A 20,101-nucleotide genomic window follows, 5' to 3' on the forward strand; every position below is an offset into this window, starting at 1 on the left:
CAATGTCTGTCTGGTATAACTAGAATGACAGAGAGTCATCAGGGACTGGGAGATTTTGATGCTACTGTCGTTTCATCCTTCTCTTGTTAGACTGCAAGAACAAGCTATGTTCTCATGGGACTGTTCAAAAAGACTTGCCTTTCCCCATGGGGAATCACTGGTTGAACTCCCTGTAATATTAGAAGGTGTTATTTAAGTTTAAATTTAATGTAAGAATATGAAATAAACCCTCTCACAAACAGCCCTCTTCCTCTGATTTGGATGTTCTTCTCCATTGCAACTCATCTTGACTTGTCATCTTCCTCTGCATCCTGCCTCAGCGACATCACTATGCCTCGCAAAGACAAAGGCAGGTACAGTCTTCACTCCTTGTTCAAATGGCTGACTGACTTAATAAAAAAAAGGTATAAAAGACAAAATCAATACAGGAAATTAGATCCTGTCTGTGCTCTACTGTACCACGTACAGAAGGGAAAGAAGAACGGGGGCTTAAATATCTTGACTCTCTTCCGCACTTTTCAGGGCTTGCTAGCCTTGTGCTACACCTGTAGCAAACGCTTCAGCTTTCTTGCTAACAGGACACAGGGCTGTCACTCATGGCACTTATTTCTTCTGCTGCAGTGTGCCCCAGGCACACAAGCCCTGCAAGTAACCCCAAACGAGAAGTGGTTTTCATATCCACCACATCACACGACCCTTGCTCATTTTGAGACTGGATCCAGAGAATAACACCTCTGTTTAAGGCCTACATTCAATCTGTAAGAAAACTTTTGCTGACTTTTGCTGTTTATTTTCTCCACGATTCCAGACAGCAGGAGTCCAAAAAAAAAAAAAAAGCTCTTGTTCTTCACAGAAAATATAGCATTTATCATCTTTTTGAAACTAAATTCTTATTGTCGTACAGCTTCTAATGGTAGTAGGAGTGAGTTGAATCTTTAATTATGATTACACTACAGCTAATTATGCTCCATCTCCTGTTTGGGGCTGCACAAGCTTTTTATATGCTCAGAAAGTGCTTCTTTCTGACATCTAAGGCCTCAATCCCATTCAGCAATTAAGCTGGACAATGGTCACCACATCACCACCACCCCAGGTCAAATATCACCCAAGTCATTGGGACCCAATTTACATACATTCCTGTAAAATCAAACTGTTGGGATAAATTCTACTGTTAGCCTTAGCCTAAAGATGGATTAAATATGTATTCCGTCAACTGTAAATAGCTGGAATGTGACCCTCCTTTTGTACATGTTGCACATGTTTCTGTCCATCATGACACACTAGTTTACCTTTGCATTCTGTATACAAGAGGTTTCATTCACACCACAAAACCTCCCTGTTTGGATCCAAGTTTTTTTGATTCAGCCTTCTACAAAGAGTAATGTTGATTGTTCTCATGAGAAAAATTACACAACCTCAGCTTCAGTAAGGGGCCAAATTCTCAGCTGCCATAAACTGATATTACACGAAGGTCATTACAACTGTACAGATTTACTGCATTGTAATCATTCAGACATAGGACTCTAGGCCATCCATCAGTGTTTCATATCTTGCATCATCACTTAACACTCACTTCTAAAGACAAAATACAAAGATAAATTAACCCCTCTGGGTTTTATAGCTACTAGAAGTTGCTCTGCTTAATGATGTAATTAATCTTTTCTATTGTTTGTTCCACACACCACCTCCTCTCCCCACCCTGAAATAAAAGAGTTGTTACAGCATCAATTTCTGTTGCTGATTTTTCTTCTTCCTGTCCTTTTGTATGTATTTGATAGTTTACAATTAGTATTCATTTCTCTCAATTTATTTCATGCTCTTGCTAGTCTGCTGTCTAAAGTTAGCCTTCAAATGGAAATACTCATATTAAGATAGTCAATTTAGAGGGGTTAAAGATACACGTGTGGTGTTTTGTTTTTTTGAACTAAGGAATTGATGATCACATAGCAACTACATGGTGTCTAGCACAAGTGAATCAATTCTTGTTGAGTTCTTAAAGACCACAATGATAGGATGAACACTGAAAAAATCCAAATATAATCATGCCCATACAAATATTTGCAGACCTTGCTTTTAGGTAAAGATCACAAGAAATCACTTGTTATAAGACGTTTTTCAACTATTTCACTATTTCATCCCCATAGTTGGATGACAATGCCTACTGCAATACTAGTCTCAAACAGTTCTGTCCTATTTTTCAACCGCTCTGTCCAGTGATAACCCAGACAACAACAAAAGTAAAGTAAGAAATGAACACGATGGATCAGTTTAGGGTGGGTTTATTTTTGGCAGCTTCTGATGTTTAGACTATTTTTTTGAAACATCAGCTTCCCCCCTCCCTTCCAATGTCCACTATTCCAAGAGATTCCAGATTCCACTTGAAGGCAGAGGGGGAAAAAAACAACGAAACCAAAACCACTTCCACCATCTAATAATTCTGAGGGTCATATTCTTTTATATATTGCCAGGCTTATCAGTTTTACATGGAGGTTCACATGTACATATCCATTTCAGCAACATTAATACTTTCACTTTCACCAATTCCTGTCTATTAAACTCAGAGCAATGCTGATCACACACATAGAATTAAGCCCATGCTTAAGTATTTGCAACAGCTGGGCCTTAGAGCCTATTTTTTCCCCAAAGGTATTTAGGCATCTCTGTTCCTTAATCATTTTTGGCAGCATACAAATAGATGCAGATTTGCATACATTTACCAAAAGCATACTGCAGCCTGCAGCTACTGTAACTATACTTGCAGAAAAGGTATCTGATTTTTCAGAATTGCAAAGCACCTCAGCTACCAAATGCCTTTGTGTATTTAACAAAAGCTAAGCTTGACTTAAGTATAGAGAGATCTGCAGTATCTCACTTGACACATGTACTGATATATCACCAATCAAAGCTATCTGTAACACCAGCTTAATCAGTTAGTCTCCAACCTTGGAGAATAACTCATTAAAGAGAAGCACAAAAGAGAAGGCAGCTCAATAGTGTTTTCAATGATACATAAATAAAGCTGCCCTGTCATGGTAAATTCTGTGTAACAGGGAAAATGGTATAAAACCTGACATTGATCTAGAACTGTGGTACCTCAGGGCATAGAAAGGGGAAAAGCCATTTAATCACTGACACTGACAGTCTCCGTGATCTGGGAGGAAGCTCATGCCCGTAGCTGTGACCCTAAGTCAAAGTGGATGAGCTCTGCACCTGAGGGAGCATGGCTGACTGATAATCATACTGGTTTGATGGAAAATGGGAAAGGAAACCCAGCAAGATTTAGCCTGCATTCAAATGCAGAAACATTCATTCTCTACCCATTGTATTCCACCCTGTTGTTACAAACATTTCTGTTGAGAAAAATATAATTGAGATTCTGTTTGGAATAACAGCCTTTTACGGAAAGTCCTTTGCAGAGCAATGATATTGGAAGATAACTTTATGCTAACGTAAATTCATTATCGTATTTACTGAACATTTCTATTCACAGTATTTTCACTTTCCAAATACTGTTGATTTCCCAGGCACCTTCCAAACTTGGAAGGAAGAGAAGCTTTAAAATATTACCCATCCTGATTGTCTCCTATTCCAGAACATTCCTGACTAGTTGCTAAGGGCTTAGTTTCTGCTGTTAAAGATGGTAGATTATTTAAATTTACTTGTTTCTATGAAAATTTAGTAATTCCAAGTTAACAGTGCTTAGCTGGTTTTAGTTTTTCATTCATTTAATTTTACAGTTACATGCCTCTGACCATTATGTATTAAGTTTATTATTTTTCTAAACAGCTATATTTATAGGCTGCATCTGTCTGCCTTAATATTTTAGTTGATTTAGGAATACACTTTCAAACCAAATCTCCCACTCACCTGGACTTACCAAGTTCTGATTAACAAAGCCCATAAACAGGATCCATTTCAGATCAAATTAAAACAGAAGGTATATTTTAATACCCCGTCTAATGTCATCCAACTTAAATGGGCAATCAGGCCAGACTAGCTTGTCTGAGGTAGCTTCCTGAGACTGGTAGATGATAGACCTCAGGTCCACAGCACCAACTGTTTTGCTCTTCAGTACTGCTTCTACTTAGTTGCACTACTTACTAATGTACTTATATATGGAATAATGTGCATTTCTGGAAAGGAAGCATGATATAAATTGAAATTCAAGCAGTATATAGTGAATTATACATGTGCTTTGCACAGGCAAAATCTTCATCCAAATGCTCTAGTGACACTTGTGATCTCTTGTCAATGCTCTCTGCCGAATATCATACAATAACAAACCACTGAATTGCTTTAAAGTATAAACACACACCCCAAAGACTATAGGATTCTGTGCTTAAGGTTTATATTATGTTGTGACAATCAAAAAATTGCTTTATGAACATTGCACACAAGTCGCCAATAGCTACCCTATCAGAGGATGCACAAAAACAAATAAATTAGTCAATCTAAATTTCTCATTACCTAGTTTAAATTTATAGCAGCTCAGCTTTCTTTGCAAATGCATCTTCAAGTTGGCTCTTTCACTTCAAAAAGAGCACAATAGAATGCCAGATCTTTCTGAAAAGTCATTTCAGTGGATTATTTTCATTATACATCACATTGGATTGCTTAAATGTCTAGTCAGATATCAATCTCACCTGAGCCCTGCACGGTACTGATTTGCTCTCTGACATTACGTAGCTCCCCAAGGTTTCTAGCAGCAAAAAACATGCTGCTGTGTACATGGGAGAAAGTGACAGCCTAAGGATTAACCTGCTTGTTGATATTCATGTTCCAGCACATCCCCTGACAAACAGAATACTCCAGGGGTCAGGCTTCATCCTAATCAGAAAAGAGAGAATACAAATTGTTTTGATCAGAACTACATGTGTCTGGAAGGCTAATCCAAAATTAATTAGATCTGGGCTGCATAATATTCATTTGGATTTGTAAACATGGTGAGGGGGGTATGAGGATTATGCAGATAGAGAACAGATAAGGTAACTAATTTGTAGGCTGATGATGCTTTAATAATGTCACAAATGTACTCCTTTGTCTTAATAATTGCTAAAAATAAGAAATATTTTGCTGTAAATTAGTATGTAGACAGCAATTCATCCAAAAATGAAGACATTTTAGCAGTCAGAATGATAATGAGATACAGATGGAAGTGGTTTCAACAATAATATTCAAATTAATATTTGCATTCTAGCACTGTAGACAGTTTAGAGCAGTACAACCTTTTTTAAGATGGACTTTAAATAAAGACAAACAGATACTGAATTATTTTCAAATGATTTACTCACTACCTTTTTTTAAACCATGAAACTGATACATGCTGCAAGCTGACATAATACTACTGATTTCAGCAATGATACAATGATCATTTAATTTTTAAGCAGCTTCTCCCCACCCCATAATCAACCTTCCTGTGCCAGTAAAATAAAAATACAGTATTGTGTTTAAAGATTTTTAAATAAGCACTAAGTTACAGGAACACCAGGGCAGCTGATTATACCATCCAGAGAAAGAGAGACATTGCCTGCTTAATTTCATGTGGGCTGGGAGGGGTGTCTGGAAAAATGGCCCTCTGCAGGACTCACCTGAGGAGATGAGACATACTGCAGACAAAGTTCACAGTCTGCCTAACACAACATGTTGGTCAATTTGGAGGGAAGGAATGGGAATGAGAAAGCATGAAAATGGAAACTGGGAGCACTTACAAATTCATTAACAAAAGTGCCTTTTTGCAGACCAAGGTCATCCTTATTCAGCTGCTAGATTACACCTCCTCCCCTCCTGCTATCAACGCAAGCCAAGTGAGATAATAATCTTCACTTGTGTTATGAGAATGTCACAAACAGACCATTTCTCATTTTCGTTTTACAAATGGATTACTGCTGTTCCAATTCATGACCCCATTTCAATCTGTGTTGCGAGTGAAGACTTATTAAAACTATACTGAGATTTTATCCTGTTATATATATATTAAAGCTCAATTCTACATATTTATACTATAGTTTCACCTGAAAAAAATAATAAGTAAATCTGTATTTCAAAGAGGAATGACTGAAAACTACTTCAGAGAACTGCATGTTTGACAAGATGTCAGACAATGGCCCAAAAAGCTAAGAGAAGACGAGAACGATAAAGTGCTTGCTTACTGAATAAGCCCTCCAGCACAGATTTTATGCTGTATCTGTACAGTCCTAGTGGTGCCACTATGACCCAGCTCATGACTGGCCTCCATCAATGCTATTGCAATGAACTAATATTTCAAAGAAAAAGCAAGTGTCAGAGTCTCACATTAGGGAAATCGTATCAGAAGAATAAGGAAGCAATAAAGTTAAGATTTGGAGTTGCTCCCTCCTCACCCCCTGCAGGAGAGTAACACTAATTTGGAAACCATTTTCAGCATCTGACCACAGTTCCCCACAGAATTTGCTTTTGGGAAAACGCATTCCTCAGTGTTGTTATACACATTGTCAAGAGGCCATTTCCTTCCTCGCTTATTTACTGGAGTTTACTTCAGAACTGTCTTTGTAACCAAGCAGTTCACAGCTGACCTCTGAAATACCTGCTTTGGTTCTTGGCAGGCTCCAGGCAGAAAACATATGAGGTATGCTTAAAGCAGAACACTCACAGAAATAAATAGAGGAAAAAAAAACTAGAACAAACATTTGCTATTTTAACATCAGCAAAGTCAAGAAAGTATGCTGCTGTGATATTTAATACTGCTCAGCACAATCCAAAGGGGATTGTGTAGCATCGGAACAGACTGCTAACAATAAAAAGGATATTTGAAAAGGAGAAGAAACAGACTAGCAACGTAGTAAAGCTTACTGTGTTACATACAAGCTAAAAAACTTGAAAAAAGCACTAGTCATAAATTCTGTCAGAAAGAACAGTTTTAGAATATGGTTACACAAATTAATTTTACCCTCAAAAGACTAGAAGATATTAACTCTAAACTGACTTGCAGCTTAGTTTACTTACAGGCAGGTGGCCAGTCACTAGTGTTGTTCTGCAGAGCTCCATTTTAGGGTCAGTTCTCCTTAATATTTTCATAAATGATTTGGATGCAGGACTTGAAAGTATACTAAGTTTGTAGACAACACTAAATCGTGAGAAGCTGCTGACTCCTTCAAGGATGGAGAGGTCTTGCAGAGAGATCTTAGCAAATCAGAGGGCTGGGCAATCACCTACAACATCAAGTTTAACAAGGCCAAGTGACAGACTCTGCACTCAGGATGGCTATAGGTACAGACTGGGGGACGAGAGGCTGGAGAGCAGCTGCACAAAAAAGGATCTGGGGGTTCTGGTTGGTGGCAAGTCAAATATGAGCCAGCAATGTGTCCTGGCAGCCAGGAGGGCCTATCCTACCCTGGGGTGTATCAGGCACAGTACTGCTAGCTGGTGAGGGAAGGGATTGTCCCACTCTGTTCTAGTGCTGGTGTGGCCTCACCTCATGTGCTGTATGCAGTTTGGGGCACCACATTATAAGAAGTCCATAAGGCTATTATAGAGCATCCAAAGGAGGGCTACAAAGACGGTCAAAGGTCTGGAGGGCAAGATATATGAGGAGAATCGGAGGCCCCTTGGTTTGTTCAGCCCAGAGCAGAGCAGGCTGAGGGGAGGCCTCATGGCGGCCTGCAGCTCCCTCACGAGGGGAGCAGAGGGGCAGGCGCTGAGCTCTGCTCTCTGGGGACAGCGACAGGACCCGAGGGAACGGCATGGAGCTGGGACAGGAGAGGGTCAGGCTGGGTGTTAGGGAAAGGTTCTGCACCCAAAGGGTGGTCGGGCACTGGGACAGGCTCCCCAGGGCAGTGGTCACAGCACAGAGCCTGCTGGAGCTCAAGAAGCCTTTGGACAACACTCTCAGACACATAGCATGATTTTGGGGTGGTCCTGCGCAGAGCCAGGAGTTGGGCTCAGTGATACTTGTGGGTCCTTTCCAGCTCAGGATAGTCTCTGATTGCCACCTATTTACATACTGGGTCTTCCACTAAGGATGCTTACCTCACTGTGAAACTGAGAGCTGAGGGCAGTGTCAGAGTTGCTTTGTGCAGGTCTAAGACAGGCTGCTAAGTGCACAAGCCTTGATTCACACAGTTATTCCATGTAACTACGGCATAGTAAAATTAATCCAGCAAATATTCCCGAACATCCATACAGTTTCAAATAACAATTCAGACAGGAACCTCAAAGCTCATCAGAAATACCAAAAGCTTGGGGAGAAAAATATGCTCAAAGTAATTAAAAATATTTTGCTTACTTAGCCTAGGAAAAACCCAATTCAGTGTCAAGCAAGGCAAAAGCAGGGGATTCAATATCATATATCTTCACTTAAAAATAACCCCAAATGGAAAGCGAAGGATCTGCTCTGGAAATATGAACTAGTTTGGGGAAATAACAAGATTTCTCATCACAAAAGACTTCTATGCTAGTCTAATTTGAAAGCTATGACCTTCCTATGAAAGTGACAAGCAGGACAGAATAAGTTCTTCAAAAGGGCAAGCCTCAACAGCAGGTACCACAAGTAGCTTAGAAAGAAAAATAAGAGAACAGGATTCCCTTGGTACCTGGTATTGGGGTATACAGATCTTACTGATTCCTTTACCTAGCTTCTGGAGCAATACGATTAAAAAACAAAACCAAAAATACCACCAATGTGGGCTTTGGAGTCCAGTTTGGATACTGGAAAGTACTTGCAGGAAGGAGAAACAGGGATGGCACAAAACTCTGTTCCCCTTTGAGGAAATTGCTGTTGAGTGGCTGCCACCCTCCCTCACCACTCCAGCCACCAAAATCCAACCATCCAACAACATCAGCACAGGCCAAACGCTGCTCAGGCTCAGTTGAAGTACTTGTTTTAAACTTCTTCACTTCCAAAATATTACGTGCCTCAGGCCTGACAGTATCCACAGGTTTACAAAGGATCTGCTTATGCACTTTAGGGTGCAAACTGACAACACAAAGCATTTGCCAAGAGCACGCACAAAGTTGCTGCCTTCTGGGCTGCTCACACTTTCCAAGCCAAGTCATCCTTCTACATTTGCATTCTGGGAATCTCATCATATATAGGTAAAAACAGTCTAAACAAAGGAGATGGGGAAAAAAAAAAAAAAAACAACTGAATCCAGTTTACAGTAGTCGTACGGAGATTTGTGCCAGCACTCTGTAAAACAAGGGGGGACCAAGAGCTGCCAGAGCTGAATGCATTTTATCCTTAAATCATGGTATTAGTCTAATTAAGGAACACCCACATTTTCCTTCAGACTCTCTGAACTGCAATAGATTTTCCTCTGCAGCTGCTCCTCTCCACATGCATGCAAATGGAGCCAACTAGCTAGCTGTTGCAACACAAACATTTCTGAGCTAGATCCAATCTGGCCAGTTTAGAAAAAACACTAACTGCATAACCTCATACACAGCCACACTAGCTGAAAAAAACTTCACTTTTCAGCTTCATCAAAAAACTTGTATTTCCATAGCATTACTGCCCTAAATATGCTACACTTACACCAGTTAATGGAAGCACACAAATACTTTGGAGAAACACTGCCTGCAAACAAAATATGGTTTTCACTGATCAATGATAGGCCCACATCAGTTGTTACTAGATCTTACAAGTGATACCAACAGTCAGTGGTTAACAGTGTCAGAGCGTATATCAATTTTGATAAAATAAAACAACAAAACCAGCCAAGAAATATCACAAAAAACACACCTGAAAAAAATTCACCATTTTACTTGGAAAGTCACATCATATAATAAGGGACAAAGTCACCTATGACAGCACTATGTTTTATGGCAAAACACAAGGATTAGAGAGAGAAAAGCACGAGGATTAGAAAGAAGTGATCAAGTAACAGAAACGATCCCGCTGAAAAACATGAAAATAATACAGTATACACATACTAAATCCAGAATTTAAATAAGATAGAGAAAATATAGCCCCAAGGGAAACCACATCACTAGTTGGAGGTGATGATTCAACACTAGAAATCAAATTACAAACAACCGTACTAATATAAAATTGCATTAAACATACAGTTATAATCCTAAGGAGGATATAGTGATGTTAGCATGATTGTTCTTTTAGAAGCATAGCCTTTTGTTGTGAACGTATCAGGGCAAACTGTACACTACAAGTACCTTGCTGCCATACATCTACCCAAAGAGGATGTGTTACTTCTACTAATATTTCTCTAATCCAGTGTAATTAAAACAGATGAAAATACTAATCAAGTATTTTATATGTAAATTTGCCCAGTGAATTGTAATCCAATACCACTTTCTCCTCAGCCACAGATTTTGATAGTCATTTTAGCTTACCTGTTTTATCACTTTTTTTTAATACATACAGGGAAAATGAACAATATGAAAACAAATTCATTAATGTTTGTGAAGCGTTAGGATCCTAGATTAACAAACCTCACTGAAAATACAACATATATAACAATCACCTTCTGAGATGAATAACATGAAGGGCAGAGAAATATAAAAGGAAAAAAATCACTGTTCAAACAGCAATGATACCCCAATACTAAAAAGCTTCTGACTGAACACTATCCACAACAAAGAAAATATTTATATGAAAAAATGCAAAAGAACACCCTCATTCAGTTTATACACACTATGCACAACTGAGCATAGTATTAACTTTTAACTTTATTTTGTGCAAGTCTGAAGTTTTTCATTCAAGAGGCACATTTTGCAGCATAACAGCTGCAAGCACATATTGCTTTTGTAGTAGCAGTCCTTAAAGAGAGCAATAAAGACAAAGTGCAGTAGAATTTTCAAAAGTTGTGTGGTGTTACATTTTGTAAATAAAGAATACATTTTTTGTCTCCTGTTAGTGAAAGTAGGAAAGCCAAACTGTCAAAAGAAGTAGGTTGAAGAAGAGGTAATTTAAAAGATAATGTCAAATCTTAGCAGGTTGAAACAATTGCATTTTACTCCTAAAATACATGACAAGTTCCCTATTAACTATTTGTAAAAACAAAAAAAAAAAATAAACCCATACCCTAAGGAGTAAAACCAAAACAATTACACTAAACAATATCCAAGAAAAATACAACCCTTCACAAGGTAATACTGCTTTAAAGACCATCTTAATCACCTTAGAAATCTACCCTATTTTCCTATACTTGCACAATTACAATTGATGACTGTTACAAGCGACAAAACACAAAAAACATTTTACAAGTAACCCTCAGTCCATCATCCTTCTATTACCAAAGTTTGTATATATATATATACGCACATGTAAATAGAGGAAAAACTATGAAAGAGCATCAACAGGTAAAGTTATTGTTAGTAAAGTCACACAGAGATTTTTTTCTTGTCCTAAGAATATTTTTGAAATTTCACAAGTTACGTATTTTACATTCTTACACTGAGACAATTTAGATAACTTTTACAGCATCTAGATGAAGTTAGGACAACCAGTTTCTTTGTTGCTGCCAAAAATCCCCAAAGGGGAAATGTAAGAACACTGCCCAGCTTCAAATCATCTTTCTCCTACACGATTCCGAATGCTGATTTTCAGCAAGATCCCATACGGCTAGGTTGAACACAGCAAAACACACCACATTGACAGAGGAAAACAAATGAAGGATCACTTACAACCCCACCAGCGCAGAAAGAACCAGGATCTCGAAGAGCTTGCTGCTTGCACAATGCTGAGCTGGGAAGCGTTTGGTACATATGCCCATATTTAAAAGATCTTCCTCAGAGCATTTTGGGTGGTACCTCTATAATCAGTCTCCTCAGAACCCAGGGTAACACCTGCTGAGTTCTCCAAGAAGCACAGAATTGGGTCAGGCACACAGATGAGACACAGAACGCCTTGGTCTGGTTGCCCTCCTGCATCTAGGGCAGGGCAGGGGTAGCTTGGTCCCAGCTGGCCTACTCTTGGGGGGTACTCCTAGTCACCTGGTATGTCATCAGTGAACAGCACATGGGCTTCTCCCATTTGATCAGAAATACCCCTGAAAAATCATTCTTGAAGAAAGATCTCACATTTCTATGTGAAACTGAGTTACATGCCTAGAGATTCCTCTCAAACTGAGCAACCATTGAGTAATACCCTGTAAAAAGATGAAGATACTCACAGCTCTAAAGGACTCAGGACAGGCAGCCTGTTGGATGGGGGCACCCAAGGTGTAGGCAGGTGGTCCTGGGGCAGCACACTTAGCTCAGCTCGAAGGCCACCACAAGAAATACATCAAGAAATCCCTGTCAGTCATACTGCAGTGGTAAATATATCATCTCCAGCTACAATACGAAATGGCTAATTGACTCTCAGTAAACCTGGGACACCAGTTTTCTAATTTCAACACAGATGAATACTGTATTAGCAGCTCAGGCTGTTTGCTTCCTGTGGGCTAGGAAACATCTGCTAAAGAACATGCTGCTCTTTTGTTTGCTAATTAATCAATTATAAATTTTATAGGTGACATATGATACTAATAACCCCCCTCAAAAGTGAAACCTATAAGTTGTTTATATAGAATATACTAACATAAAGCTACTGCCACATCAAGCAACTTGTTTTACTTACACCGGTTATTTTTCACTTCTGCTACAGATATAAAGCAGAGACTGTGAGAAAAGCTCACTTTGATGAATTTCTGTCCTTACCATTATAAACAAACTTGATAGCTACTTTCAGTCCAAACTGACAAATTAAATAGAGTTCTACATCAGTGCAAACTACGGTTTGTGTTCCTAGAGCTCAGTTGTACTTTCTATCCCTCTGTCCCTACCTGTCCTATCCCCGGGCCTCAGCTGGTGTAAGTTAGTGCTGCTCCTTAGACACCAGCTTAGCAGGAAGAGTTTCAACCACCTGAAGATCTCTGGGCCATCATGTGGTATTTTAGTTGTCTTATCTTTCCAGAACCAGAGAAATGATTCCTTATGCTGACTTTTCCCATCTGAGACTTTAACCTCTGAACAATGTAATGAAATCCACCAGTGCCCCCTGCAAAAAGAAGGTCCTCTGCTTCACCCAGCCTCCTCTTCCCCCCAGTAATGATACTGGGAGCCATTTACTTTCCTTGAGGGAGGTTGCCATGTGGCACCCATGTGGGAGGACTGCTTGGAGGGAAGAGGATTTGCACCTAGGCTCACATCAAAGAGAAGCACTACAGATGGTTTGCACTGCAAGTCTCAAGGAGGGTAGGGTCTGGGGCTGCCTGCTCCTACATGCTGAATAATGCCTGAAATCAAACTTTTATGTAGGAACTGGTCCAGACCTCACATCCCAGGAACACCTAACAGCCTTTCCAGGAGCATTGCTTAGCAAGGATGCTCTGGCACACCGGTGGAGCTGCATGTTGAGCTGGAAGGCATCAGGGATCTGCTTCCACTGCAGACAACTGCTGTTGTTTCTGCCATAGACACTTCTCAAATCATAAAGCAAATGATCACAGGAAGAACAGCACATCTTTGTGCTGGTTCTGAAATTGGTATGAAATTCAGAATTGGTTCTGAAATGAACCAGGTAGCACAGCTTTAGGCTCAATTCCTTTTATAAACTACATCTATGATTAATTTAAGCACTGCTCATGAATCAAAGGATAGTTAAAAGGATGTAATTTAATCTTTTCTAATTAATGTGATTTGTTTATATTTATTTCACAATATCTGTATGCAAACAAATAACTGTTCTCAGAGATTTCATATTTGCATCATGATTTCATATAAAATACGGAAAGAACAGAAGAAAAACAAACCAAAAGGTAGAAAAATAACTAGCTCTTTTCATTTTACACAGACTCTGCAATTTGATTTGTTTTCATAACTACTGCTTTGCAACACAGTACCTGAGTCACTGAAGTGAGATCGAAATACCTCTGTCAACATCCAACCATTCATCAAAACAGTTTTACTCTACTTAATAACAACTGAAACAGTCAGATAGTGTCTAGCAGGGTATGTTTCTAAGAAAATGTTAATTTGTTTAAAATCACAACTTCCTGTGACAGTTGTTAATTTCAAATGAAACGTTTTTTGTTTGTAGATAGTTTGTTTTTCAACTCTCATGAAATGTTTAATGTATATCTCATAACTCAAAATCAAAAGACAAAATGTTTACTTTGAGTACGGTAATTCGATTTATCCAAAAATGATTTTCTGAAACATTTTATGAAAAACGGGAGTTTTAGTTTAAATTCAGAATAAAAACCCAAGCTGTAAGAGTGCATTTCCTGTGAACTGAAAATCTCTTAAGTTTGATCTGTTGGTAACGACCAGACTGTGGACTCTAATGGTAAGATAAAAAGCATATAAGACCATATTAAAAAAAACAACAGTAACACAGCCTTCTATGTTAAATGAACAGTGATGCTTTAAGATTCTGGTCCTCACTTGTAGGACAATGAATTATTTGTATGCTGGACTGTTTGCCTCATCTTTGTACCCAAGATAAGTGCAGCAGAAAATCCAGAATGACATGTCTTTTCTCAGCCTTACAGCTATACCTAGTGCTGTTCCTCTCATTGACCATACAGAGTGATCTCCAGAGTACATCAAGTATTCAACTTTTGTTCAAAATTCTCCCAGTTGCAACACAATAATAGGAAATGAACACTTTCAAAACTCACAGAACAATTTTTCTTCCCTGCTTTTCATGTAGGAAATATGAGGAACTTCATCTGATTGACCAGAAGTTCATAGACAAGGTCATGGGAGTGGTTGAGAATTGTATGTCAAATCCAAGATGCTTGAGTCTTGCCTACTTAGATGACACCGAGAAAATCATCTTGACTTCTCTAATCAGATTGAGTATTCAGGGATGGATGATTCAGTGCCAGATTAAGGATCTTCCACTGTGAGTAAATACCCTCAGCACATTTCAAAAGAGTTAGCAAGGGCATTCAGATTACAAAGTATAGCTTTTTTTTTTTCCAGATGTCTGAAAAAAATTCATTCGTCTCCATTATGGTTCTGCCTTTTAAATATTAGCTCTACAGACACAGAACTGTAGATGGTCTCCTGGGTCACTGCAGCTAGATCCTGATTATGCAGAGCTGTGTTATAGAATTCCTTTCATAAACTAGCACAATCTTAAAAACAATAAAGGTTTTTACTCTCACTAATAATATGCAGAAATTTAATTTAGCACCCAGCCTGGAACGAATAAAATAAAGACAGGTGAATCAAGCTGTTTCTCCTTTTCCTAGTATTTTGATTCATATCTTCTTAACAACCTAGAACATAACTTTTTCTCAGTTGTACATATTCATATTGTTATATTCATAAATTTAAAATATTTCTAAAATCCTTCTAAACTCAGCAACACTTACTAACACATTTCATTAACTAAGCTAAAATAGGTTTTCTCTCTATTTATTACCATGGAAAGTGAATGGAAAAGTACAGAAATTGGCCAATATATGTGGATCTATATCAAATAACCATTTATGGACAATAGTCAGTTGTAAATTTCAAAATTAATTTAACTTTTTTTCAGTCTATCTGTAATGGAGATTGTCTGCCAGGGAGTCTTCAGCCAACTTCCTGAACAGCACCTAAGTTAAGTGAACGCAAACTTGAACACTATGCCTGCAATGCAAAATTTCCAACACGATCTCTAGCTGTTGCACCCAAATGGATACCCAAAACAGAGCTTCTCAGCCTGGGCATGAAAAAAAAAAAAAAAGAGTTATTCAAAATGAGCACCAATTTTGGGCAGTATAGCGGCAAACAAACACCATCTGACAGCTTATTTTCATTCTTCTGTATTGGAGAACATGGAAAACCAAACAAACAAAAAATGATTGAGGATCACATTCTTTCCAACTAAATGACTAAAAAGTCAAAACAGAGAGTCCCGTAGGACTTACTGCCTCAAAAGTTAGAAAATGAGAGAGAGAAAGCTGATAACATTTTAATGGTTTTAGACATGGCAAATTCTCATTCCGGGATATCAAGAATCTTAAAGCCAATGCCTAAATATCACTCAGAAGAAGAATGCATCTGGTTACTCAGGTCAGAAACTCAAAGACAACCTTCCACATCATTCTGGGGCACTTTTCTTTCCACTACTGGACAATCAGGATGTGAACTTGGGAATGAAGTGTGAGGCAACGTTCACCGAGTCTCACACTCTTCAGGCACTTGTTCACAGATGCACCACATTTCACAAAGGCAGAGCAGAACATGTATTGAGAGTGTATGTTTACATTAAACAGAAGAGCTAAATAAATAATTAACACCATTTCAAGTGTTCAGTTAATTACTTCCTTTTCTTTATATACAACTTCCATTACTACGATCTTGATTTTTTTTTCCACTTCATAACTAAAGATTTCCAGAAAATATTCCCCTATTACTTCCTTCAGCTTCCCCCAGGCATACAGGGTTTTCTTCTCCCATGCTTGGGAAGGCACACTCTCTATATTTGGGCAGACCGCCAGTACATCTAATTGCAGATGGAGATGCAAGTGTAGCAGAAATAATGATTCCTTAAATTCCTAATTCTGTTCAACTTGGATCACAGCTGAACCCCATAGCTCCTTTAAAAAAAAAGACCTTTGATAAACAGTTCAGTGACTTAACACCTGAACCACCATGTCCACAGCTAGACAAGGCTTTTTCTAGGTCAGATGATTTTTACAAGCAGCATACACAGAGACCGTTCTGGTTAGTTGTATAAGTTAACTGGAGAAAACAGAAATTTAAATAAACCGTGTACATTTCTGATAAATACTTTTAGATTAAATACACTTTTCTTTTTTGAGATCAGAATATTTTTGTTCTATATAAACCCAAAAGTCCTGAACGTTTTCTTCATGTGTATTTTGTCAAAACAATTTTTATCAGATTAAAAATCCCATGCTTTCAATCAGTTCATTTCTATTTATTTTTCTTATGTCTCTTATATAAAAATTAGATTGAATCATTCACTTCAAAAAATACAAAGCTGATAGCAGCTTTGATCAAACAACCCAAGAAAGATTTGAAATATGATTAAATAGTATAATGCGACTAAAGTTTATCTCTTTGATAGTGTTCTGGGCATCTTCCAAATCTGCCTAAAGCTTCCCAACATCAGTAGCTGCTGCTGATTCTTTTGCTTGAGAAATCTCACGTTAATAGTGGCTGCATACTCTCCCAGCTATTTCAGCCCTCCGTCCCAAAACATTTAGGTTGTCTTATATCAGATTTAAAAACACTTTAATGTATCACTTTTATAAAGCTGAATTAATCCATCTACAATGTCATTTTGATTAAGAACAGGAGATGGGTTTTCTTTTTACTATGTACCATCATTTGGTAAACAAGGTGAAAGCAATAGTACAAAACCTGATTAAACATCAACTCCAAACTATGGGATGTCCTCAGGAAAGGAGTATGTATATTATATAGATACACAAAGAAGAGCAGTCCTTTGATGCTTCAGGAGCACCTAGCAGAAACTAGGTGTATCGCAGTAAAATGAAAGATGATATTACATGACATCCTTACTTCTAAATTCCACCCCCCTCCTTTTTTTTTTTCAATCCTCATTGTTTACATATTAAATACTAAAGTATTTGCACTAGAAAAGACAAAAAAGGCCCCAGAATCATGAACTTGTACTTAACAGAGTTTCTCCAGAGTCCTCCAGTCACAACTTTAATCAAGGTTAGTTTCACTGCCCGCCTCTGCCCTATCTCTGGGCCTTCAATTAAATTCCTCTACAGAGAGCTGAATGCTGAGACTTCTACCACTCACCCCTCACAGTTCCTCAGGACTTGGTTTGATAAAGGAGGCCGTTACAGACGTCAGCATCAAATGTTCAATGTGTTTCCTGTCTCTTCTCTTAAGCATCTTATTGAAAATAGGCACATTTGCTCCCTTACACTTCTTGCTGCTTTATATGGTTAAATACATGTCCTTTTAGAAATGAAACTAATGCTTCAGGCAAAGCGGAATGAACCAGTTGCATTCAATGGTAATACAGAAAGGGTTTTTTTTTTTTTACTACCTCCACCTGAAGTTAGAGAGAGATAAAAAGATTTATTCCCTCGGTATTCAAATGGTAAAAGAACTTGCCTTATCTTGTTCTTGTTTAGCCTTAAAGCTGGATTTATAACATCACCAAAGAACAAGAATGGAAAAATGAAACCAGGATTACACTCAGCTTACGGGACTATGGCAATGCTGTGTTGGGGAGGGAGTACACTTCCATTCTCCCTTTTGTCCTGATGAATCAAAGGCCCTCTGCTTGCTGGTGTCACGTAATACTGATCAGAAAGGAATTAAGTCGCTCCTGAGAATGTGCTTTCTATCAAAGGGCTAGCAAATTACAAGATGTAAAAGCCCAAAGGTCAGTGTAAATCTCCATATCAGAAACAGCAGAATGGAAAGAAGAGAAAGGGGTGGGGGGAATCTATTACAGTCAGTCCAATCCCTCACATCCAGATTTCTGTGAAAACAGACATGATCCCCTCTCACTTTTCAATCATGCTGTGTTCTCCATTTACTGCCTTTTTTTTTTTTCAAACAGACTTCACTTACTTGATTTTTGTCTTTCCTAATTGAGTGTTTTGTTTTTATCTTGTAATGATACACAGTCTAGGCTGAAGATGAACTAAATCCAGTAAAATAGTTAGCTTGGTAGCTGTCATATCTCATATAAAGATGAATTACAAAATCCTCCTAACACAAGATGTCTGTCACCCTCAGAGTTCACCAGCAGTTCACTCTACTTGAGATCAAAGACTTGTTGGGTGGAATGGGGAAAGTGGAGGTGAGGGTCTGACCATGGGAGGGCTAGATCTAGGAGACTGCTAGTCCTGTGCTGCTCTTCCAGAGCTATTAAGAGATAAAGTCAGAAGAGCCACTCTGTGCAGGTCACCTGTAACAACCAAAGGCATGTATCTATCTGACGACCTCCACCTTTTGCTGCATGCAAATATAGAAAATTTTTATTTTTATTTTTTGGTCACCTAGAATTTCCCCTTTTTCAACAAAGAAGTTCCACACACCATCAAGAAATCCCAAGTATTTCAAGCACTCGCAATTCAGGGAAGAACCAACTAAGCATAGCTCAGGTCCTGGGGAATGTCATGGCCTGGAGTTTACTCCAGCGGAAGTAACGGCTAAGACCAGATGAAAAATAAGCACTCCCTTGCTAAATCCCTTCTCAGTTACACACTGTTTAATATTCTCTGAGGAAACAGCAAAGCAATTCCTCCCACTGCAGAGCATAGAAGAACCCCCTTATGACTTAAACATTTGGACGTTGGTTTGTGTCCCGGGTAACCAAGGCTGTTTAGCTCAATGAACCTTCATTTTCTAAAAAATTAATTTTCTTATTCTTCATTAAACTGAAGTCCACAGATCCCTTATGCTGAAATTTGCATAGCAGAGCATTGTGTCAATGGCAAAAGGATTGGGCTTTGAATATGGACTTCTAAAATTACATGCTGTCTGTCCAGATTGCCTAGGGGAAGAAGATGTGTTCTGCCAAAAAAAAAAAAAAAAAAAGAGAGAGAGAGAGAAAGAGAGAACTTGCATTGGCTACAACTGGGTAACCAATATGCTGAATTTGGCAAATGTATGTATCAATGCCCCTCTCAATAGGAGGCGACAATTATGTCCTGGGGTGATTGTTGTCCCTATTTTTGCATTTGGACAGTGAAGATGTAAGGGGCACTGCAAGCATTTCCAGTTCCTCCCACAAAGCCTGCCAAAATATCTTTAGATTCTGCATGTTGGTATCTATTTTGCACGTGTTGTTAACAATACAGGCAGCCAAACTAGATCGCATCCATACATATGGAGCTTTGTTAAATGCAGATGGTGTAGTTTAAGTTGTTCATAATTAGGAGACATGTCGCTGTAACTTGCATGCCTTTCATAATGGAATATAAAGCTCTCCATCTGCTTTGAAGCACACTAATGTAAATAACTTACTGGAACATCCATTTTGTTTGCTCTAAGAAATTAGCACGGCTGCTTTGAAAGGATCTCTTCATAAATTCACAACACAACACATTCCTAATGACATGGTCATCATTAGTGATCCACAGCTTTGCACTTGTCCCTCACCCAGTCCTGGCTCCAGCCTCTGCTCCACTTCAGTTGCTCACAGGGGACAGAGTTCATCCTCAGGAGA

The 20,101-nt window shown here is 38.6% G+C and overlaps 1 long non-coding RNA gene across 3 annotated transcripts in view; it reads right to left on the bottom strand.

Annotated features, from left to right (window-relative positions):
* The window catches only part of LOC121075221, a 102,526-nt gene that overhangs the window by 56,144 nt on the left and 26,281 nt on the right, over positions 1-20,101 (bottom strand). The window contains exon 1 of one of the 3 annotated variants that reach the window (XR_005822820.1): positions 11,617-11,982. The exons of 1 other annotated variant lie outside the window; for it this stretch is intronic. This is a non-coding gene — a long non-coding RNA (uncharacterized LOC121075221). Of the gene's footprint in view, positions 1-11,616; positions 11,983-20,101 lie in introns of those variants that run through there. One more of the 3 variants, XR_005822819.1, reaches the window with a different exon arrangement.

The sequence above is a fragment of the Cygnus olor genome, chromosome 1, assembly GCF_009769625.2.
Source record: "Cygnus olor isolate bCygOlo1 chromosome 1, bCygOlo1.pri.v2, whole genome shotgun sequence".
Taxonomy (NCBI): Eukaryota; Metazoa; Chordata; class Aves; order Anseriformes; family Anatidae; genus Cygnus; species Cygnus olor.